The 24,283-nt window shown below is 43.7% G+C and overlaps 1 protein-coding gene across 1 annotated transcript in view; it reads left to right on the top strand.

Annotated features, from left to right (window-relative positions):
* The first annotated feature begins 128 nt into the window (after positions 1 to 128).
* SCML4 (Scm polycomb group protein like 4) overlaps positions 129 to 24,283 on the top strand; it is a 101,726-nt gene continuing 77,571 nt past the window's right edge. Inside the window, exon 1 of the mRNA XM_090279727.1 lies at positions 129 to 232. The gene's annotated coding sequence lies outside the window, so the exon portion shown is untranslated. The remainder of the gene's footprint in view (positions 233 to 24,283) is intronic.

Genomic DNA, 24,283 nt, shown 5'->3' with positions numbered 1-24,283 from the left:
GCTGTAGCTATGGTAAATCGAGTTTTCTGCCTGTGCTGAATGCATTAGTCTAATGAGATGTTTGCAGCCGGAGAGCAGGGCTGCTGGAGACTAACTGTGAGCTACTAACACACGGGTGGAAGATTAGCTTTTGCAATACTCGGTTTGCAGGTACCGAAAGTCTTCTGTCTTCTGAGTCAACATTCCCAGCCTGGTAAAGAACCTGATCAGGGCTCTGGTGAACAAGCTGTAGGTAAGGGAGATACACAATTGGAGGGTGTGCCGTGGACAAGGGATCATTCTCTTTCTACTGTCAGCATGACAGGTTACCTGTTTCAATTTTTCTGGGTTGCATGCCTGCCTCTCTAGCCCTGCATGAAGGTTCTGTATTAAAACCACTGGGGGCGGCAGGTAAACTTTAGTTCCTTCTGCTCAAAAGACAATGTTTGATTTCTTAATCAGATCTCAGAGGGAAATATGTAGTATAGAATTATATAGTTTATAAATTTGGGGTATATATGTGTTTACTACTCTTTAACTCTGCATTTAAATATGTAGAAAGTTGGTTTTTTTCCTCAAATGTGAACTCAAATAACTGGTTAGCTTTTTTTTTTTTTTTAATTTTTTATGATGATTTTGCTTTGCTTTGTTTTTTAATTAAAAATGTTTCAGTATGTCTTGGGATAAAAATATTTACCTAAAATTTAATTTTTAAAATCAGTATGTTGTGAACATGCAAGAGTGGTTTTTTAAATTAAATTAAATTTTTGTATACCAGATGAAATATTTTATATGTCTTTGTGCTGGTGTTGCCTAATTTACCAGGATAGATGAGAATACTGTTTATTGCTAGTTGCTGGTGCTGGTTAGTTTGGGGAAAAACAAAAAGCAGGTGAATATGGAGTGTCAGGAGCAGTTTTCCCAAATTCAAATACACAGTGTCACCTGCTTCCCAGGTGGGGCGTTGTGTGGCTTGAACGCATTTTCACGTGTCCCTCCTAGTGGCACAAGGCTCCCTCTCCAGGTTGTTTGCTGAGCAGGAGAGGACTGTGGATGTGAGGGTGAGGTGCAGGCTTCGTGTAAGTCATTTCACTGATAGTTGAGGTACTAAGTCAAAATTCTTCCCACCACCTGTAACAGTAAATGAGAGGTGGCTCACGGTGTTGTCTCTATATCCCATGACAGTACTGTAGAGGGTTAGACGATCAGTAGCTTTCTGAGAAAGTAGCTTTTTGGTTGGTCTCAGACATTGTGGCTTGGGAAAGAAATCCAGGTGCTTCAGAATCGAGATGGTTGTGTACTCTGTTGTTTTTCCTTTTCAACTAAAGGATTCATTTTTAGAGGGGGAGAGACATAGTTGTTCCCCCCCCCCCCAAGACTTCTTTCTTTTTAAATAAAACCATATTTGGAGTGAAAGCATAAAAATAACTGTGAAGGAATTTACAGTGCGGTAAAGTAAGCTATCCAGGGGCACCATACCTGCATGGAGCATTTTTGTTGTTGCTGCTTGGTAGAACTAGTCTGAAAAAATAAGGCGGGTATTTGAGCAAAAGCAACTGGGTGAAGATTACCTAGAAAAGATTACTCAGTGAGCCTGTAAACTCAAATAAAATATTAATACAGAACTGTCAGTTTTAGGAAAGTTTAGTTGCTTCAAAATCTTTACCTTTTAAACATATCTGTGACAGATAGTTTTAAAAATCTGAATGTTTTCTTTAGCTCTTTAAATTGTGTTTGTGGAAGGACTCTAATATTTTGGTAAATTTATCTGTCTGCTTAATTTGTGGACGTATAAGAAAAGGGAAAATCCCACAAAAACTGTTCTTTTATGTTTAACATGTTTATATTTCTTCCCCATGCCATCAAAATTACTTTTATTTTGCTGCAAAAAGGAAGGAAAAAAGTAAATGAACAATAGTAGAGAGAAAAGAAAACAATGAGGGAAACCAGAATAAATTGTTGCCTGTCATTTATTTGCTTTTGGTGGTGTGGTTTCAGGCAAGTGAAACCAGCAGAAGCAGTTTCACTTTCTGGTTCTTGACTCCTGGGGGCTGGGGTCGTGGGCTACCCCCACCCCCACCCCAGCCACCCAACCAGCAGCCGGTGAGACAGGCAGACCAGGGGGCTGGAAACTGAGCCAACTCAAGGACTGTCATCCAGCTTTAAGAACATTTTTAATTGAAAATTTGAAAAAGTAATGACTTTTAAAAATGTTAAATAATATGTTTATTATAAAAATTCAAGCGATGTCTCAAAGTACAAGGATAGAAATTTAAAATTTTTTAAACTTTAAATGCTGTGAAAATCAGGTTGTATTCAAGTTCTCAGAAAGTGGTGGCTTTTATTATTATTATTTTTTTAATCTCAGTTTTGAATCTCAAATACTTCAAGTTCAAGGAACACATGACTCAAGTCCCTTTAAATCAAAACAAGAAATACTCAGAAACAACCTTACTGAATATTTGGGGAGTTAGATTTTAGAGTGTTTTGCTGGTCTGCTTACAGTTTGCGTGTCGGGAGCACATGTCACACACCCACACTCTTGCCTCTTAAGACAGGGTAGAACCGGCATTGGGTTCGCACAGAGGTGGGGCCACAGCTGGGAACTCGCTCCCTGGGGACAGGTAGAGCTCTGTAGGATGCCCGTCCTCCCCAGCCTGTACCCCTGGCAGCCTCAGCACGGCAGTGACTCCAGGTGGCCCTGGCGTGCGACCCACGTGCCCTGAAGCAAGCAGGAGGGACACTGCCCCTATGGGGCTGGGGGCTTCAGATTCCAAGTGCCCCAGTTTTATCACATGCAGCTTCTTTCCCCAGCCTTCTGCTTTCAGTTGGGGATGGTGTGCGAGGGAAGGGGAAAAGATGAGGGGAGAACGCTTCCCATGTAATTATCAAAGAACATAAAATTCAGTCTAACATTTTGGAGATGGAGTTTGTGAAAGCTTTCCCATTTGCTGTGAGCACACGGGCTTCTTCGTTTTGGTGGACAAATTTCTAGGAATGAGTTTTGATTAAGTGCCTCCTTGGACGTCTTAGTCCTGCAATATCCCAAAAGGCTAGTTTGAGCTTTACATGTTTTTAATATTTTTGTTGCCTTCAAGGGCAGACAGGTGAGGAGACACCAGGGATTAAAAACAGCCCCTGGGAGAAAACTCAAATGGTTTGGTACATATATAATGTAACAGAAGTCACTACTGTGTTTAGTAAATTACTCTAAATTTTAATTAATGAGTCACAAAAGCCTCACCATGAGCTTTAAAAAATTACCCTTTATCAATAAGGTGATAATTAACTTGCTCTCTCAGCCCCGGGCAGTATGCAGCCTAGTAAGTCGTCTGGAATGCTGCCAATTTTAAACAATTGGTCTTTTGGCAAACTTACTGGATTTTACTTCAAACATCTATTGTGACATTTTCCAACACAGTTTGAAGACCATTAGGATCACCCAAATCTTGGTGGAATTTCTGAGATTGAAAGAGTGGCTCAAATGTTTAGATTGCATTTAAATCTGTTGCTTTCTCTTCATTTTCCTTTTTGCCCCCCCACCTGAAACCTTTGCATTTTCAAGAGTGCCACACTCTAGTCTCTGCTCTAAATCTCTGCTCCAAGTTGCTGGGGCAAATCCTGCCTTTGTTGATATGCGCATAGCCAAGTCCCAGTGCTTGGGCTGCAAGCCCACGAGGTCCTCAGTGTATTTGATGTTGCATTCATCTCGGTTTCAGTTCTGGCAAAGGTTCATTCCTTAATATTTCTGCAAACTCTCACTGAGGTTTGTCAGATGCCACAATTTAGACTGAGACTTGAAACAGAGGAGCTGCAGGCAGAGGAGCTTTTTTGGATGTGCTTGGGACTGTTTAAAATTTGGCTTATTCTGACCAGCACATACTAATGTCTGAAGAGGTATAGGAGTGCTGGGCATTTCGGAGCAGCCTGCTCCGCAATGAACCCTCTCAGCAGCTTCTCTCTCTCTCTCTCTCTCTCTGTCTCTCTCTCTCTCTCTCTCTCTCTCTCTCTGTCTCTCTCTCTCTCTCATTCTCTCTCTTGTCATCATCATCACTGGTGGCCAGAACTCAGGGGCAGCCTGATGAGGGACACTGCTATTTGGCCACAGTGCACAGCGTCTGGAAAGCAAGTGGTGATGGGTGCAAATCACTCTTCAGAACTCAGACCTCTCTCTCTCCTTCTTCTGGATATTCAAATGTTAGCATTGGTGCGCTCCTACTTATTTCAGCCAAGAGACTGGCTAGGCTGGGATGCCAGTGACAAAGCTTCCTGCTGGGTTAAGCTGGCATTTCTGACAGTCAGGACCATCCCTGCCTTCAGGAGGGTGGGATGGAAATGCACAGCAAGCAGGAGTTATGTATTCTGGAATAAATTTAAAATTTTCAATCAGAAGAGGCACTGTGCTGCCATTGAGGAGATAAAATACATCTTGCTTCTTGCCATGATTACTTCATGGGCTACTCTTTTCAGACAGAAAGGAATATACTACCCTGTGGCAGTTCTCACTTTGTATTAAGCTTAAAAGTCATTCCGCTGAGAGTATGAGACACCCTGGAGTAATGGGAATATACTCTGAGAGCCACATTGCGGGCTTACCCAGGGTTGCTGTTGTTACTGTTTGACCATTTGTGTTTTAGAGAATCTGGTGGCACAAACCATATAAACTCCTCTTTACCCTCCCACCAACTCAGACACATTGTACCTAAATTTTTGTTTGTGGGGAGGCAGATACGAATTCCTTTTTTGGCAGCTGCATTTCTTGATCAGAAAAGGACCTTGCCCCAGTGTTGCTGATTTTCAAAACTGATGGCATTCTCTTGTGGCCAGGCTGTGCCAACCCTTTCTTCATAAGGCATGTGATACAGAAGTACAGGAGTGGAGTTGGCTGTGAGGTTAAAATGGCTGTGCCGGGGAAAAGGATGCCAATGCTGTGCTTTGAAAGGTGGTGATGTCCAGGGAGCCCCGTGATGGTGACTCAACATTTGGGAGCTGAATATTTGGTAACAAAAGCCTTTGCCCTTTTTGTCTTTCTGGGTTGATTATTACAGAGCAAAAGCCTTTTTTCTTTCAAAACAAACCAAACAAACAAACAAAAAAATGACTTGAAAGTAACCCTAAAGAAATATGGAAACTTTTATGAAGATGGACACGAAACTTGGAAACAAATGCTGAGCTGGGCAGAATTACCCTGGTTGGGTCCCAGTCCAAACAAGGGAAAATGGCACTGAACAGAGAGGTGCTGGGATGAAACTCAGAAGAGAGGGAGTGCCCCACACCCCCCCTTCCAGATGAGGACTTGACCATTACTCTCCTTTCCGTGCCCTGCTGCAGTTCAGGAAGCACATTGTAATAGCCAACGGTAGCCTATGGCTGTCATCTTGTGGCCCTTATGGGTCATTTTCTTTTGGATTGAAGGAAAAGTTTTCTTTTTCTGCTTTCACATTGGTCCACCAGTCATTGGGACATCATTGTGCTGATGAGAAACCCAGGGTTGAGCACCAAGGAGTGTGTTTTCCCTGGTGTGTGGAGCCCAGCCCTCTCAGCAGACTGACGTGAACACTCAGAGCAGCCATGCTGCGGGTCTGTGTGGATGCAGCCTTGGATCCAGCCACTTGGGGGATGGCCTCAGGATTCTAATCCTGCTTTGACAGGCAGTTGGGGCCCTGGTGAATGAGGAAAGGGAGAAGTGAAGAGAAAAACACAGGTGAAAGCCAATGCCGGGGCTTCAGACCTTTTGTTTTGGAGACAGGATTTGGAGGTCATGCAACTTAAACAATTCCTTTGGACCTAACCATTTCTAAACTATTATGATCCAACAGGAATGATTCTCATTCTTTATAGCCTTCCAAAAAAAAAAAAAAAAAAAGGTTGACCTTTTTCCTTTGCAGTTCTTTAGGATTAAGTACCCTCACTATTGGGAAATTATGGTGCTATCAAGGCTCAATCAAACAATTAGTGATTAAGATATGCTGTTCATCCCTAAGAGTATACCTCAAAAATGTCATTGATCAATAAGGAACTCAACTGTGGGAATAGATTTCTAACATTATTCAGCCTTCAGAAACTTGTGCTTATTGGTTCATGCTGTTGCCATTGCTGCCTGTGCTGGGGAGTTTGCCGTGAGATTTGGGGGTCAATCCAATTATCTGGGCACAGGTTAGGTCACTTTTTATGACTATATTTGACATTTGATAAATGGTATTTCCCCTTATATTAGCCACTCTCCCTTTCAGATGCGAAAAGATGTTCAAGCATATTATGTCACTTTAACAGCTCATTTGCAAAAATACTTCAAGTGGAAAGTTATAGATAGTTTTGCATTTTGGTGCACAAATTACAAACAAAGCATAGGAGCAGTAAAAAAAAAACAACAACTTGTTCTAATGTCGGAAGTCACCACCCACGGTGTGAAAATATAGCTCTTGTTTTGAGTGTTTGTAACATAATTAATATTAAATACTTAACATAAATAATGAGGGCCAACTGTCTGGTGGGGTTATTTTGGTGCCTATGTGGAAATGGTTAATTGGTCCCACACTGAGAAGCTGTGTAACTGTGTGTTGCCTTAATGAGACCAGGTGAGTATTAACTCTCTCCAAGGAATTGACTTAGAAATTCAAGTTGGTGTGTGATATATGTGACAATGTGTGGGGGCCAATGATATGTGGTGGTATAGAGGACTGGCCCTTTCTTTATGTTGCTCTCCCTTTTAGTTAGAATTTTTTAGCAGGAACTCAGTACAAAATAACAGAACTAAAAGTTCTTTAATAGCAGAGTAAGGAAAAAGGACATTTAATAAAGTTTGTCTTGGACATGTGTTCTTGGAATCAGCCCAAATCCTTGTTAAGGTCAAGTGCTGAGAAATTGGGTTCTTATTAATTGTCATGAGACCAGAGTAATGTGGAATAAACTGGAAGCATAATAATTTAAAAAGTATATGTATTTCTGGGCACAGGTTAGGCCACTTTTTATGACTATATTTGATATTTTTAAGCCTGACGAAAAAAAATTTCCATGCATCCAAAGACCTAGATGGCCCTTGTAGATTTCAAACAGTGGACAGTGTGGGTCACGTGACTTCTTGGACAAGGTTAAACAAACCCAGGGCACACTTCTGCCAAGATTTTCTGTGTTCTGTTTGTGTACTTGGTATTGCTAAATTGTGTATCAGTGTCCAGGGGTTTTGATCCCGTCTCTGAGCATGCGGATTGAGGACAGGATAGGATTTACAATGGAACCATGGAACCATGTTCCAGAGGCTCACCCCTCTGTGGAAGCTGGAAGGTTAAAATACTAGTCAAAATCATGAGCTTGAAGCAAAAACATTTGACATTTGAAGGGAAGAGTTAAAAGCAAAAGCCTATGCTCTGAGAAATGGTCTCTAAGTGAGTCCCAGATCCTTAGACTGAGTGGGTGTTGAAGGCTCTCTCCCAGGGCAAGCCTCTGGCTCTTCCAGGGGTCTTCAAAGGATGCAGACAGCACATCCTCAAGAGGCTTTCCCTTCCCCTGTTCAGTCTTTCCCTCCAGAACTACCCCCAGCTTCCACCTCCAGGAACTTCTCCCTCCTCTGAGGGTGTACTTTTGTCCTTGAAACTGCACAGAGTAAATATAAATGGAGAAGCATGGATTTCAAGTGGCAAAAGCCAGTTTAAAGCCTACCAGTGTGACTGGGCAAGTATGGTAGCCACCCTGGGTCTCCCTGCACCTCCCCTCCTCCCTGGAGTTGGTGTTCTTGTCAGCCTCCACTGCTGAGGCCCAGTGCCTAGAATGTCGCAGCTGCTCAACAAATACTTGTGGAATGAATGAATGAATGATTGAATGAGGGATAATGTCTGCATGGGTGGAGGCAGCGTGGTGTTGTGGAAAGAGCATGCGCACTCTTTGTTGTTACCCCTACCTTATTAGATCTTAGGCTATAATATTTCTGAAGTTGTTGGGAAGGTGACTTGGATAATGTAGTTAAAGCTCAAAGGAAACAGTCTATGAAAAAGGACTTTGTAAAATGTAAGGTGCTGTAGCATGATAATAAATACAATAGATACATGTTCCCATTCATTGATTATCATATGCTCAGGGATGCTGAGAGAAGCACTAAACAGGCTTTATCTTACTTATCTGGTTCAGTCCACACAGAAAGCCAATATGGGAGGGGCTATTTTTACCTCCATGACACAGTTAGGGAAACTGAGGCTACGTTGAACAATTGCCAAGGGTCACATGGCCGTATGAAGTTTGCTGAGTCTTTCCTTCAGTTTTAAAAAGCAGATGGGGCTTCTGTGTCTTTTCACCTGTGAGGGCTGAAGAAAGAGCTCTTTCATGCCTCTGAGCCAGCTGCCCGTTCTTGGCCTCGGTGGGCTGTTCCCAGGCCCAGCAGGTTCCAGAAAGGAAATTATTCCCTAGTGTTTCCACTTGGGAAGACATTTTTTATCCACAGCAAACTTCTTTTAAAGCAGGAGGCTCTGGTTTCTGTCAGATTCAACCCCCGTTTTTCATGACAAATGTTTTTTAACTCCATGTTTACAATCGTGAAGTAAAATTTCCAGGTAATATAACCAACCCACTCTCACCCATAATGTAAGAAAAATCAGTGCAATGCCATAACTGAACCATAAAGATTGCATGAGGGGGCAATCTGCTGTACTCAGTCTACCAATTCAAATGTTAATCTTATCCTGAAGCACCCTTACAGATGCACTCAGAATAATGTTTGACCAAATATCTGGGCTCTCCATGCCATGGTCCAGTCAAGGTGACACATAAAATTGACCATTACAGGTGGTGTCCAGACAAATATTGCAAAGCATGTACCTAAAGATCTGAAGTTGGTGAGCACTCCTTTGGACCCTAGGTTGTCCCCGTCTCTGGTCTGAGGGTTTGGAGCTGAAATCCTGGAAGATATTGCTCCGTTCACAGGGACTGTGGTCCTCTGAGCACTTCCCATCATTTCTCCTGAGAAAGTTATCCTTCAGCTTTCAGAGCAGCTTTTAGAGAATGTTAGCATTGGTGACACTAATTCTGGGGAAGTTTGAGCCACCTTTCAGTAGGCTGACCACAATTCTGCAGCTGCAGCTCAGGGTCTCTGCTGGCTCCCACACAGGATCCTACGTCACAGCCAGTTTGGTCCTCTAGGGAGAAAACGTCTACCGTGGAAGTCAGGAAGTCAGGAAGCCTGTCTTGTGACTGTTAAGTCTGGCTCGGTGGTGACAAGGAGATCAGCTGTGATATATACAATCTGGCATCACAAGAGCTAGGATAGGTCCTTGTCTCGTGACTATGAAGGCAACTGGAGATTTTCATGTACCCCTCTGGGCCCTGCTTGTTTAGAGGATGCCATCAGTTTCACTTACCCACTGTCTGCTCTGTGACCGTGTGTCCAAACTGCCCCAGAAGTAGGATAAAAATCTTTAGAACAGCAGTTTTATCTGTTTGGCCTCTTTGACCTGAAGTGTCATTGCAGAACAGAAAATCAGTGACGGGCACCTCAGTGGGATTGAAGAAGACACATCGTTTTCTTAGGCGGATGGCTTGTGAGTGGGGCAGTTTATACAAAGCGCTGCACACGAGCGCAGCCTGTTTTGCCCTCCCCCTCTGCTCAGCTGTCTGAGAGGGTAGGAGCCTCCACCCTGGAGCAGGGTGAGCCAGTCATGCGGGACCACAGAGCAGTGGGGGTAGGTTGATTCAGAAGTATTGCCAGGCACAAAAAGAAGCACAGAATGCAAAAAAGAAAAGCAAGTTCACAAAACAAGTTGTATTTATTTTGATTACAGATTGATTGGATGAAAACAGCAGTGATCCGTTTCCCGTGCTAGAAGAGAAAATGTGTCTGTACTGCCTGCGTTCATGTGTGAGGGCGGCTGTAATAAAATACCAGAGGCTGGGTGACTTAAACAACAGAAATTTATTTTCTAGCAGTTCTGGAGGCTGGGAAGTCCAAGTCGTCTGCTTTTTCCTGAGTTCTCTCTCCTTGGCTTGTAAATGGCCACCTTGCTGTGTCCCCACACGGCCTTTCCTTTCTGTATCTGTACCTGGTCTCTCCCTCTTGTTATAAGGACACCTATTGGATCAGGGCCCCTCCCCTGTGACCTCATTAAACCTTAATTGCCTCTGGAAAGGCCCCATCTCCAAATGCAGTCATATTGGGGCTTAAGCCCTTAACATATGAATTTTGGGGCACACAATTTAGGGCATAACAGTGCTTATCTTCAGATTTTATCTGGCAGCTTTCATTTATCTCCCTATAAACTAGCAAAGGCAAATGTGCCTCATAATGGTCTCTTATGACTTGGCACACACCCACCTTTGAATTTTAGGTCAGTCTCATTTCTGCGGAACCCACTCCAGTGGCCAAGGGATATACTTCACAAGGGTTCCAGCTCTCCCCTTGGGGCAGAGGGGGTGATCTGATGTCTCCAAATCCCTTTTAAAGGACACCTGGAAACTCCCCCTCTCTCCTCTTCCCCCAGCAGTGCAAGTTCACCAAGTCCATTGAAGGTTGAAACTCAACAAGGAGGGTTGTCCTGGTCTAGTTGGTCTAGACCCCAGAGTTTGCTTGCTGACCGTGCTCCCTCTGTGCATTCTATCCTCACCCCCGGTGCTCGGGGACACCCTAAAGTGCTTTGTGCACCAGTTGGGTGGGGGAGTTTTGAGGATACTGATTCTATCAGAGTGAAATGTGTTAATCTTATTCTCATCCTTTAACTAGGTTTTCTTGAACTTTTCAATCTGAAATTTTCCTCTAATTCTTGAGAGATTAACCTGTTGAAAATGAATAATAATTATTGTGGCCTGAAATTTAAAACCGATGTTCAGATGCATTGTATTGCTTCTCCATGAGGTGGTTAACACACTTCATTGCTAGGAGACTGAGGTACCATAAGTTAAATGCCTTGCTTCAGGATCAGGAGAGGGTTAAGGCAAAATCCTACATTCTTGAACCTTAGGCCAAAGCCCTTATCAACTGGCCTGTCAAGTTTTCCTAGAATCTCCAATCTGAGGATGGGCAACATGTGATGCCTGAGCAAGCAGAAGTTTGAAAACACATTGTGTTTAACATAAAACTCAAACACTCTCCTTACTCATATTTGATGGTGTGAATTGAGTTTGACTCCATCCTGTCACAGTTTTGGTTGACATCCCAGGCACTGCAAGAAAGCACCAGGAGAGCCACCTTGGCTCTCCAGTGTTTTTTTATGGGGGTTTTGTTGGTGGTTTTCTTTATTCACATATCACCCACTGCCCCCTGACTTAAGATTTCCAGTGGATCTGGGTCCCGAAGTGGCAAGCAGGGTAGAGAAGGCCGTAGTGACAGGAGCGAGAGGCGTGCCCTTGGCTTTGGGTTCCTCACCTGAGGCCTGAGAGCGATGGCATCCAGATTGTTGTGTGAGCCCCCAGGGCAGAAGCCCAGGCCCCAGTGTCTGGGACTAGGGCTCTGCCTTATCAGGCCAGGGACAGCCTCTGTTTGTCAATGCCCCCTCCCCAAACCCTGTGAGCCTGGGGCCTGACATACAGAGGAGCTCTCTAGGTTTTCTGGATGGATTAAGAATATATGGACAGAAAAGGGAATGAGTGATTATGAGAAGAGGTTATGTACCCAAGACTTACTTAGCTAGTTCCCCAAGTTCCAGGTTGAAATTTTAACTGTTTTAAGAAATAGCTCCACCTACATGTTCCATGGGCACCCTAAACTCAACATTTTCAGAATCAGACTTATCATGTGCACCCTTCCCCACATCTTCTTCTTCTCCTTTAATCTGTCTCATGAAAATTGCTTTCTCATCTATCCAAAGCAACAGTTTCAGAACCCCAAACTCCCCTCACAGCCTGCCTTGGAAATGAAAACCAAGTCCTAACTGATGCTACTTCAAAAGCCTAGCCTGCACCTCACTTCTTTCTCCCTCCACTGCTCTGTTGTCCTGTGCAGGCCTCCCTTAGTGCCCTGCACCTGGACCATGGCCATGGCCTTCCACCCGCCTCTGTCTGCAGTCCCCCCTCCATTCACTGACCTTGTGCATTGCACCAAGGTTATCTCTTAATTCCTTAAGAGCACGCCTCCAATATATATAGATTCATAATTATGTATACAACTCTATTAATGTATTACATATTATAAAACATATGCAAAAATAGAAGTGCAAAAGGCCACATGAGCCTTTGCCATTCCCCATGAATTCTCAAAGCCTCTGTGTTTTTCACTTTCTGTTTTCATGTCCTGGAATTCTCTTCCCTCACTTTTCCAGGGGACGAAATTCTGTGTGTCTTTCAAAAGATTGCTTACACACTGCTCCCCTGACCCTGATTCTTCACACAGATTTCCTCTGTGTGCCCTCTTTATATGGTATTTAGATCCTTAACCTTCTCTTGTTGAATGACTTGAGAATATTTTGGGGCAAAAGGAATAAGGAAGGTATCGGGATGTATGTCCATGTGTTGCCAAGAACAAAATCGTAACACTAACATATCTTTCCTTCCCTGTCAAACATTCCAAAGAGGTGGTTTTCTCTGTTTTTTTTTTTTCCCCCTCATTCAACTTTCCTCTTATTCTGGGTAAAATATGTCTCTTGCAGATGAGGGTGGAAGCATGCAGCCAAACAGACACCAGATGGGAGGGGAGTAATCAAGGGAGGCTGCAAACGGAAACATTCTGATTTCAAGCAATTAGCCTAATGCGATTTACAACAACTTCACGGGTGAGGTTGGTGTTTGTTTTCTCCCCAACCTGTAATTAATTCATGGAAATGCTGTAGGTTAACTTTTTTTTTTTTTTTAGTAAACTAAGATAATACAAATAATAGAACTGTTCTTTGAAATGAAAGCAGTGGTAACAACCTAGTCATTTCATAGTAGTGTGAATGGAAGATAATTACAGTTTGAGAGAATGCCTCCATCCAGGGCGAGAACACCATGGCTTGACTTGGGTGGATGGGTAGGGGTTGTTGTGAGTACAAGTTGCAAAGTTTCTGTGTACCGCGGGGAGATGGCAAGCATCCCTTCCTCCCCGCAGAGCCAAGGAGAGAGCTTAACTCACTTTTTAGATACTCCAAGCAGTGTCCTACAGGGAATTGTGCAAATAAACATGACAATAACGTTGTAATGGAACAAGAGAGGCTGATGCAGCACTTTATTAATTTGTGTTCAGCATTAGCAGGGAGATTTGCCACCCCTGGGCAACAGAACAGGAGCATATTGGTCGACTGCGGGCATTTTAATTACAGGTCCTGGGACTATCTCTGTGCTGTGGCAGCTGAGTGAGACCTGGCCCCACAGTTTACCCAAGGCGTGTTTTCCTCCTTGCCCTCAGCAGCCATTAAGAGGTCTTACTGGAGGCAGGCTGCTGGGGGAGGGGAGGGAAAGGTTTCTTAGAAGAGGAGGACTCCTGGTGGGCTGGCGTCCAACACCAATTAGCTACTTGGCTGTCAGCACCCAGAGCCCTTGTTTTAACAAAGTGGTGGCTAAGATTGACAGAAATGGCTTAACCCCATGATGGATCTCAAAGCATTTTGAAAAGGCTCTTTTCACTCTCGTTACCTTTTCATAATTTGGCCTAAACACAATGCAAAAATAAAGACATCATAAATCAAAAGCTGTTAGCACACACAGCCCCTGAAATTTATGGGTATTAAGCAGAAAATGCTTAGAAACATTTCACCAAATAATTTTCCAGTCCCCCAAGACCCATTTAAAAGTCCCTGCCCTCCCTCCCATTGCTTATGAATATTCACTGGCTGCCAGCTACTTATTGCACAGAAGCACCTGAGCCCCAGGGTGGGGGTAGCCAACTCTTTCTTTGCCATCGGACAGGCTGGCTGGTTCTTATGGGTGAGGGGCGCGGTTGTGGAGCGCACAGCTCTACACATCTACAAACACCATGTGGACAAAGTGCCAAGAACCAAGAGAAAGATATGGCAACTGCCCTCAGGTCTGTGAGGAGTCCATCAGCACTGAGCTTCCATTCCCATTCCCTCCACTTTTATCCTGGGATTGGAGGGGGGGAGCTTCAGTGGGAGATGGTGGAATTAATTGGACAAAGGGGACCCATTGCTAGGCCAGGATGGGGACTTAATACTCAAAGCCAGCCACATCCATGATGCTTCAGGGGAGCGAGTGCTGGCTTTGGAGGCCCAGTGCTAAGTCCTGGAAGACAAGATGCAGAGCAGTGGGCCCTCCAGAGGCCAGCATTAGGAAGCAGAACCTCTCGGTTGGTGCTCTGGACGGTGGTTACTGGGTCTCACTATGTTAGGAAAGAAGTAGAAACCAACTGGTGGTGTTACTTACATTTGTTAGTGAACTTGGCAGATAGTTATTGAGCACCTCTGATGGGTGAGGCACATGGAATAACCTACTCTGGCCATGCAGACTGATGAAGTCAGGTGAGAGTGTCCACAAGGACCAGAGGTGGGTCTCCTGACCTTCAAGGATCATCTCCAGGAAACCTCCCTGCCCTTCTGCCCATGTGCTTCCTCTCCGAGGGCCATTCAGGTTCGTACCTCAGTCCTCTGCTCCCCTTAGGTTGGGGTTTAACTATTTTGTGTGTGTGTGTGTGTGTGTGTGTGTGTGTGTGTGTGACTATGTCTTCTCACTTAGGGCAAAAGCTGTGGTGCAGCACCACTGTCCGGGCAGCCCAGGATTTGAATTCCAGCCCCACCACTGCCTAGGTGGCAAAGTCACCTCTTTTCATCTCTCAGTGCGTCAGCTTTCCCACTTAAAATGTAGACAATAACACCTATATCACAGGTTGCTATGAGGAGCAAAGGAGCAAATCTGTGTCCAGAACTTTGTCTATTGCCTGGCCCATGGGGGGTGTGCAACACATGGAAGCTATGCAGGTTATTTCATTTAGCACACGATTGTCACCTGAGCCCCTTCTCGTTGTCCATTGGAGCAAAATCTCTTTTGGACTGTCCTTCTTGAGTTGAGAAGGGGCCCTCTAAGTTGAAAGCTGCCTGAGAAAAGTTGAGAAGGCAAGAAACACAGGACTCTCTGTGGTGTCACCTGGCTGTTGAATAAATCTTATTTTATTTAAGAGGGAAAGAAAAGAAAGGAAGGGCCATCTCTTTAGACATTCTCCTGAGGCTGATGGGAATACATCACTTATTGTGGGTATTATGTTCCAGATCCCCCCTTGAAGTAGAACCTTACATTTATTCTACACTCTTAAACCTAAGTAATTTTAACAACATACGTATACAGTACCGCAAAATCCTGTGCTATAGTGAAAAATCCACGATAAATAATTAAATACAATATTTTTAAAAATCCTGCGATACAGCGAGGACGTGATAAGTGAACCGCGGTATAGTGAGGGACTACTGTACAGAGGTACAGAGCTCCTAGCTGTGGCCTTCTCCATGGGAAGCCTGGGCTTGCCTGCTCTGATCTCCCACCAGTCCTGGTTCTTCCAGGAGATAATGCCTGTTGCTTTCAGTGCCCTTGTTCTTCTTATAATTAGGAATATTTTATTTCAGAACCAGGTTGATTTCTCATCAGGTCTCATTGCCAATATTACAGCTGCCTTGTGCTCTTAGACCCAAGGACCCATAAACGAACTCACCACATTTGTGAAAGTTTACATCAATCTTCACTGAGCTAAGGTGGAACATTTACAGTTTAGAAGAGCACAATCAAGTTGAAAATGTGGCATTGGCTGGGTCTGGGCATAATTGGGGTTTTCAGGTATAGTTTGGCAGCCCTCATCAGGGCCTGTAAAATCAGTCCAGTGTTAGCGTTGAAAGGTGTTGTTTTAAATATCCCTGCAGTGGTTCCCATCCATCACCTTTGGAAAATGAGGCCTAAAACTGTAAGGTGTGTTGCTTTACAAAAGCCACAGTCTCAACGTCCTCGCAATTAGTATAATATGCTGTTGAAAAAGATGGTCACCAATGTTTCTCATTCATTATTATTTTCTTACTACTTATTGACATCCCTGTATTTTAGGCACAGTCCTGCAATACACACACACACACACACACACACAAGATGTGTTCCTAGCCTTCACAGAACTGATGGTATATTAGAGGGACTGGCAGATGTTTTCTCTAAGGGCCAGATATGAAGAATTTTAGGTTTTCATGGTTGTATGGGTTTGATTGCAACACCCTCAGCAATGATTCCTGCCTTCTCCACTGCTGTCAACTCTCCAGGCCCCACTCCCTCCCTCAAGCCTACCCAACCCCTTCTTCTCTCCCTATATCCATTATCTCCTCACCTGTAAGATAGGAGGTGATACCCACAGCGCAGGCTCACTTCGAGGATAAGCTCAATTGACATGTGCAAAGCCTTCACTCAGCTGCCACTTAAAAATGCTAGTCTGCCTCCCTTCTTTCCTTCCAGATGAGTCTGAGAAAGTAAGCCCCCCTCCTCTTCCAGGCTAACCCATCTGCCTGTGCTCCCACTCTCACCCAAACAGCTTCTTCAAGACCTTTATCCACTCAGCACTTCCTCTACAACATTTAACCTTCCCCTCCACCTTAATTCTCTTTGCCTACAAACACACTTAGGTGTCCTCTATTTAAAAGAGGGATTTAGGGAAGATGATGAAGAAGGAGGGCCAAGAGGAGGAGGAACCTCAGTTTGATCTCACACTCTCCTCCAGCTACCATTCTCTTTTTCTTTCATCCAATTGACTTCCTATTGCCTTCACTTCCCATTACATCTCTTTGTACATTTCTTTAAAAAAAAAAAAGATTTAATTTGTTTCTTTTTAGAGGGAAGGGAAAAGAGGGAGAAAGAGAGGGAGAGAAACATCAGTTGGCGGCCTTTGCATGCCAGCCCACAACCCCACACATGTGCCCTGACCAGGAATTGAATTGGTGACCTTTCAGTTTGTGGGATGATGCTCAACCCACTGAGTCACACCAGCCAGGGCTGTTAATTCCTTCCTTCCTTATGTTTGTCCTTCTTGGAGGCATACTGTGCTGTGGAAAAGGAGTGTTTTAGGTCAAGCACTCATCTCCCATGTCCGACTTACACGGCACCAACATTCTCATCTATAGAATAGGAACAATGAGACTGCCCTCCTGAGGGGGATATGAGAATTCAACCAGGTGGGCAGTCAAAGGCACTGTGACGGGCTTGGTGCCACTCAATAAATCTCTGTTCTCTTTCTCTTCCAGAAGCTGCTTAAGGAAGATCAGTTACCTCTGTCCTGAGGGAGGTTAGGGAGAGGTGGATAGGGGCTGTTTATTGCTCCAAAAGTGCCTAATACAGTCCTCTGAGGTGGGAAAATATGCCCAGATTTTTTCCCCCCATCTTTGTTAAGACTTGGAAAAAAGTAATGTGGGATTCTAGTCATATATAAATGAATAGGTGCCCAGTTGATTTCATTAATTAATTAATTAATCGACTCGACATATACTTATTCAGCATCAGCTTGAAGTTCATCCCTGTGAAAGGCCTGGGGAATATCAAGGCAGTTCCTGCCTAAGAGAAGCTCTCGGTCTGGCTGAGGTGCAGAGACATGAGCCAGAATTCCTGTTCATCGAGAATGAGCTGTAGGAGGACCCACCAGTGCCTGTGCATGCAGAACGGGAGTGGGTCTCTGCTGGATGAGCTGGAGGGGTTGGCTTGTCAAGGAAAAAGCCTCTAAGCCGCCTGGAGGATTGACGCTGAGTGTGCCAGCGTCAGAGGGAGGTGAGAGGGGATTCTGTGCACAGGGTCCCTGTCTGTGTGTCACTGGGGGTGCGCCTGGGGTCCGATTGCAGAGACATAAGGTGCGAATGGTAGGCTGAAGGGTGAGTCTCACCTAATCCTCCTCTAGAAACATCAAGCCTTATTCTTCCATGTGGAGGGGAAAGTGGACTTTCCCATGTAAGTCCAGAGGATAGAGGTAAGGCCAGAGGAGAGACATTTCTGGGAGGCAGAGCTCAGCTCAAGGTTAGAAAGAAGTCACAATCAGCTATGTCTGGCAATGGAGCAGGCACCTCCTGTGTGTGCAAGCAGGAACCAGGGCAAGTGCCTCCTCTGCCAAATATAGAAGGAATTCATCAATGAGATGGGGGAGAGATGTATTTGATTCCTAGCCCACCCCCCACCCCCAGGCCGCCTTACCCTGCCCAGTTGGCCTGTGCTGGCTCTCACACCTCAGCTGTGAGGGGAGCGGGGTTTATATTCAGATAAGGGCTGGTGTCCAGCTCAGCTCTGGGCTGCCTTGAGAACCCCAGTTGTGCTACATTTTGATTTTTCCTTTCAAGAAATAGAAAAATTAGGGCAACTGGATAATATCCGCTGCTAGCAGAAGTTTGGATGTATATATGTGTGTACATACATATGTACATATACATAGGTATAAAATATCGTGTTTTGATTCCAAGTATTAGTTCTACTTAGAATGCTCAAACAATGTACTACAACTTGAATCTGCCCATGCTCTCTCCTGTCCCCTGTGGACTTCCCTTGGGACATCCCACCTCTGAAAGGCTGAGACTGTGAAGCAGAGCCCTGGGCCGTTGTGACTTCCCAGGGGCCTGGCCTCGGACAAGTGGGCATTCTTCCAGGACTTGATTTCATAGCAAGCTGTTGACGATTATTTACTTATTTTTTTGAGTTATACCAGTTGTACATACCCATATTCATGTTTAAAATGAAAATTAGTCCATTAGTACAAAATCCACATAGCTGTGCTCTCAACCTAACAGCAAGGACAAGCCTTTAGAATGTGAGTTACATCACTTCTCTGCTCGGCTCTGAAGTGTCCAGTGGCTCTGCATCTCATCAGAGAAAGGACCTGTGCTCGTAAGTGGCCTATAGGGCACTAAATGCTCTTCCTCCACTTCCTCTCTCTCATTTCATTCCCTCCTGCCCCACCCCCATGCCCAATGTCCTGGTCTTCTTACTCTCCTCAAACATATCAAGTACACACTCACCACAGGGCCCTTGTACTTGCTGTTTCCTCTGCCTGGAACCCTGGTCACTACAGAGCCCCATGTCTCACTCTCTGAGTTCCTTGAGGTCTTTGCTTGAGTATCCTTTAGAGAGAGGCCTTCCTAGACTACCAATATGAAATAACCCCTTCACTGCCATAAGCTGTATCCCTTAACCTAATTTAGTCTTAGAGCATTCATCACCACCTGGCATATTACATATTTGTTTGCTTATTGTCTGTCTCTTCCCACAGGAATATAAGTTCATGAGAGCAGTGACCTTTTGTTTTGGTTCATACTATATTCTCAGTGTCCAGAACACTAGCACATAGTAGGTACTTGAGCACCTAATATTTGTTGAATAAATGAATAAGTCAATGAAAATTATAATAAAAAGTAAGAATTTCTTTTTTCGCCCTTTAATATGCTCATTCACTCCCATTCCACATTTCTCAGTTCTTAGCACTGTAACAGCATATCCTTCTAAAAAATTTTTTGCATCTGCAAGAATACCTAAAGGCTTCTCCTTCAAGTCAGGGTATAGGAGGATGTGCAGGACTTTTGGTCATGGGAGGCACTAAGAATAACTGGGAAAAATGAAACCATTCTTTTCAGTGGGTGAAAAGTGATGGAGACAAAGACATCTCGATAAACTATATTTCGGAGAGAAATGAGTCCTTCCGAGGTGTAGCAGAGAACTTGAGCTTTCACACCTGGGAAGTGGGCAGGTAGAGGTGGACTCAGGAGCCCTCTGGAAGGCTGACTTTGAGTGCACCAGACCAGAGAAGAGAGGAGGAGCAGGGATTGCAGGAGTGGGGACCAGTGTGTGCAACGACACTGATGTCTAGGGACCAGTGAAAGTGTGACTTGGGTCTGGAATGGAGGGGTGGGCCTGCATATGACAGGGAACTTACAAGGAGAAATCAATCTGGCTTTCTTTACCAGTGGGTGCTGCTAGGAAGGACTGGAATCTGAAACACCCTTGGGTTCAGCCAGAAGACACAGACCACACCAGGAATTTGAATAGGGAAGATTTAATATAAAGAATTGCTAGACTTCCAGCCAAGATGGAGGCATAGACAGACATGCTGCGTCTCCCTCCATAACTAAGAAGGAATACAACTACCTCAAAACTAGGAACAACCAGAAGTTCCAGAAAATCAAACCACATGGAAATCCAGCAAACAAAGATATAAAGAAGAAATACCCATCCAGACAGGAGCGACAGCTCTGCCTGGGACACGGGGGCAAACAAACACAGGAGATTTCTGGCCAAGATGGAGGCCTAGACTGACAAACTCCATCTCCCTCCACAACTAAGAAGGAATACAACTACTGGAAAACCAGAAATAACCAGAAGTTCCAGAAAATAAATGGAAGTGCAACATTTGAAGTTATAAAGATGTGGTGCTCATGCAGAGGGGTAGGAGGGGCAAAGCCAGGGCAGAGAGGTCAAGTTGTGCTGGCAGCGGCAGCAGCAGCAATGGTGCTGGGACGACGGTAAGCATAGGCACCCGTATTTAAGGGGAGGCAAGAAGTGCCTGGGGAGCACCCCCGGCTGCAGACCTGACCCGTCAGCTTGTGATTCCAATGCTGGGAAGGCAGACACCCATTGCCTTGGACTATGAGGCCCAGAGGAGGTGGGGATGGAGGAGGAGGTTCTTGGTCTCTCAGCAAAGAGCGAATGGCAGGAATCCATCTTGGACCCCCCACCCCACAGAAAACACCACAGCATGATGAGAAGGGTCGCCTGATTGTGACGAGTGCCAGGCCTCTACCCCTTATAGTGTAGGAAGTGTGACAGCCCCGCCCAGGAAACAAAGGTAAACACAAAACTGTCAGGATGGCACAGATCATGATAGAGATCCCGATGATGCAGCTGACCAGACAGCAAATATCTAATCTAATGAAGCAGCAGATAGGAAATCTTTCTGAGGCACAGTTCAGAGCTTTGGTTATAAAAATGCTTACAGACCTAACAGCAAATCTTAAACTGATGGGGAAGAAATGAAGGCTAGTCCTGCTGAAATGAACAAAAACACATACAAAATTAGTGGTGAGGGAAAGAAAACCAGGGATCAAATCATCAAAGTGGAACATGGGGAAGGAACAAACAGTCAACCAGTGCAAGAAGAGGAAATGAAAAGTGAGGAAAATGAGGAGAGGCTCAGAAACCTATGGGACAGCTATAAGCAGGCCAACATTCAAACCAGAGGGTTGCCAGAACGTGAAGAAGAAGCACTAGAAATTGAAAAATTATGTGGAAAATAATGAAACAGAACTTCCCTAACTTGGGGAAGGAAATAGACTTACAAGTACAGGAAGCACAGAGTCCCAAACAAGCTAGACCCAGGAAGAACCACACCAAGACACATTATAATCAAAATGTCAAAAATTAAAGATAAAGAGAGAATCTTAAAAGCAGCAAGAGAGAAGAAGAGAATTATGTACAAAGGGGTCCCCATAAGACTATCAGCTGATTTCTCAAAAGAAACTCTGCAGGCAAGAAGGGACTGGCAAGAAATATTTAAAGTAATGAAAAGCAAAACCTACAACCATGATTACTCTATCCAGCGAAGCTGTCATTCAGAATAGAATGGCAGATAAAGTGCTTCCAGGACAAAGTAAAGCTGAAGGAGTTCATCAGATCCAAACCACTGTTATATGAAATGTTAAAGGGACTTGTTTAGGAGAAAGAGGATCAAAACTATGAACATTAAAATGAAAACTGTATCACAACAACCAACAACAGAAGCTAGGGAACCAAAACAAAGGCAAACTGAGTAGGCAATGAGAGTGGGAAAGAATTATAGGTATGGGGAACATATTGGGGGGAGGTCAGCAGGGAGAGGGAAGTGGGGGAAAGGAGGAAGCTGGTGCAGGAATTAAGAAGCATAGTAGGAGGGAGTGGAGTAGACAGGAAGATGTTGAGAAGAATTATATGCATAACCAATGGGCATAGACTAAGGGAGCAGACAGCTGGAGGGGGGGCGGTCACTGGGTGGTGGGGAGCAGAGGGAAAAGAAATTGGGACAACTCTAACAGCATAATCAATAAAGCATATTAAAAAAAAGAAGAAGAAGAAGAAGAAGAATTGCTAACTGTTCCTAGCTGGTGTGGCTCAGTGGATTGAGTGCCAGCCTGTGAACCCAAAGATTGCTGGTTCAATTCCTGATCAGGGCACATGCCTGGGTTGCAGGCCGATCTATGTTTCTCTTCCTCTCTTTCTCCTTTCCTTCCCCTCTCTCTAACAATAAATAAATAAAATCTTTAAAAAGAAAAAGGATTGCTAACTGCACAAAAGGTGGTTAACTACTGAAAGAGGTAAAGGAGAACTCTAAAGTAGTAACTGCCAAGAACAGTAACTATCCCTAAAACTGAAGGGAAAGGAAATAGTGAAGAAACTTGGGGACTTGGAGAAGGGGCCCCTGCCAAGCTGAACCTCAGACCTCTGCCGAGGTGGTATGCTGACACATGGTGCAGAGCTTGTTGCCAGGCCAGAGAGCCACCATCCTCTCTAGGAAATGCCGCCAGGACCCCTGCATACTTGACCCACTTGCCACCAAGTAGCAAAACAAAACATGAGAAGGGGAAAAAGTCCCTTCCTTCTCTTCCAGAGTGCAGTGTTCCCCAAAGCCGTCTGCTGACAGCCAACTGGCACGGGAGAAATGTAGTGTGTAGAATCCAGCCCCAGTAACACAGAGCAGAGCAAAGAAACCTGGGTCTATTGCTCGGCAAGCAATAAATGAATAATAAGTGGCACAAAAATACAGACAAGACCCCTGATAAATTTACCTATCCCTTTCTGAATCCTGGGGAGAGAGCATCAGTGTGGGGAGAGGTGGCTAGGCAGAAAAAATTATGTAGTTTCACACATTCTCCTAGTTTTTAGATTCTAGGGCCTTGTAAGAGTTGAACTCAAAGGTAAACAAAAAGTAGAGCAAACTAGTTGGGAGTTGGGCAAATTTCAGGCAAACTCGGTGTGAATAAAGCTGCAGCTCAATTCAAGTCTGGGCAAAACCAAGTAACCCATCAGAGGAAAGGGCTTGCAACCCTGGAAAAGAAAGAAAACTAAAAAAATATCATGTTCCATTCTCCACCATTTTTCTACACATAATTCCTGGACTATAATTTTTAAAAATGTACATGTAAAGCAGCAAAAAAATGTTACTCATGATAGAGAAAATATAGGCAATAGGAACGTATCCACAAGTGGCCCAGATATTGGAATTATCAGATACTTTAAAGTAACTATTATAAAAATGTTAAATAATATAAGAAAAAAGATGGATATTTTAGGAGAGAAATGGAAACTCTAAAAATAAATAAAAACAAATGGAAATAAAAATTTTAGAACTAAAAATAAAATATAAGATAAAATGCTTCTGAGGAAGATTAAAGAAGTCATAAATAAATGGAAAACTATACTATGTGTATGAATTAAAAGGCTCAATATTAGCCAACTTTTAATTCTCCCCAAATTGATTTATAGATTCAATGCATTCCCAATCAAAATGCCAGCAGGTTTATTATACTTATATGGAAATTTAATGTAAACCATGAAATAATCTGATTTTAAGACTTATTATAGAGTAAATCAAAGAGTTTAGTATTGGCATGAGTATAGATAAATATGTCAATGAAGTAAAATAAATGGTCCAGAAACAGGCTCACATTCATACGGTTAATTGATTTTGACAAAGATGCCAAAGCAAGTCAATGGGGGAAAAATAGTCTTTTATGCAAATTGTTTTGGGATGACTGGATATCTATATGTGAGAAGAATGAATCTTGAACCTTATCTCACATCACACCCAATAATTAATTTGAGGTGAATCATATACCTTAAACTATAATAAGCAAAACCTCAAAGTTTTTTAAATTAGAAGACAACAGAAGAATATCTTCATGCTCTTGAGGTGGGATAAAAATTCTAGGAGAGCACACAAAAACTACTAACCATAAAACAAGAAGTTGCTATTTTGGACTTTATCAAAATTTTAAATAATTTGCTTATTAAAAGACACTATTTAAAGAGTGAACAGGCAAGCCACAGACTGTGAAAGAAGTTCTGCAGTTACTATATGTTAGACAAAGGACTTGTATCCAAAATATATAGTGAACTTCTACAACTCAATAATAAAAAGGCAAAAACTTGAACATGCAGTTTAAACAGAAGACACACAAATGGCCAATTAACACATAAAAAGGTGCTCATCACTATATCTACTCATCTAGGCAGTGTGAGTTAGGTCCACCCACTAGACTGGTGGCACAGGTATTGGTTGAAGACCTGAAGCAAGCAGCCAGTGGAGTGAAGACTGTGTGACCACTGGCAATTGTTTGGCAGTTCCTTATAAAGTTAAACAGAAACCTACTCTATGACCCAGCATTTCCACTCTTAGATATTTACCCAAGAAGATGAAAACGTGTCCACAAAAGACTTGTAC

The sequence above is a fragment of the Furipterus horrens genome, unplaced genomic scaffold (assembly GCF_987537825.1).
Source record: "Furipterus horrens unplaced genomic scaffold, mFurHor1.1.pri manual_scaffold_6, whole genome shotgun sequence".
Lineage (NCBI taxonomy): Eukaryota > Metazoa > Chordata > Mammalia > Chiroptera > Furipteridae > Furipterus > Furipterus horrens.
The sequence above is the reverse complement of the archived record's forward strand: the minus strand, read 5'-3'. Positions and strand labels throughout refer to the sequence as shown.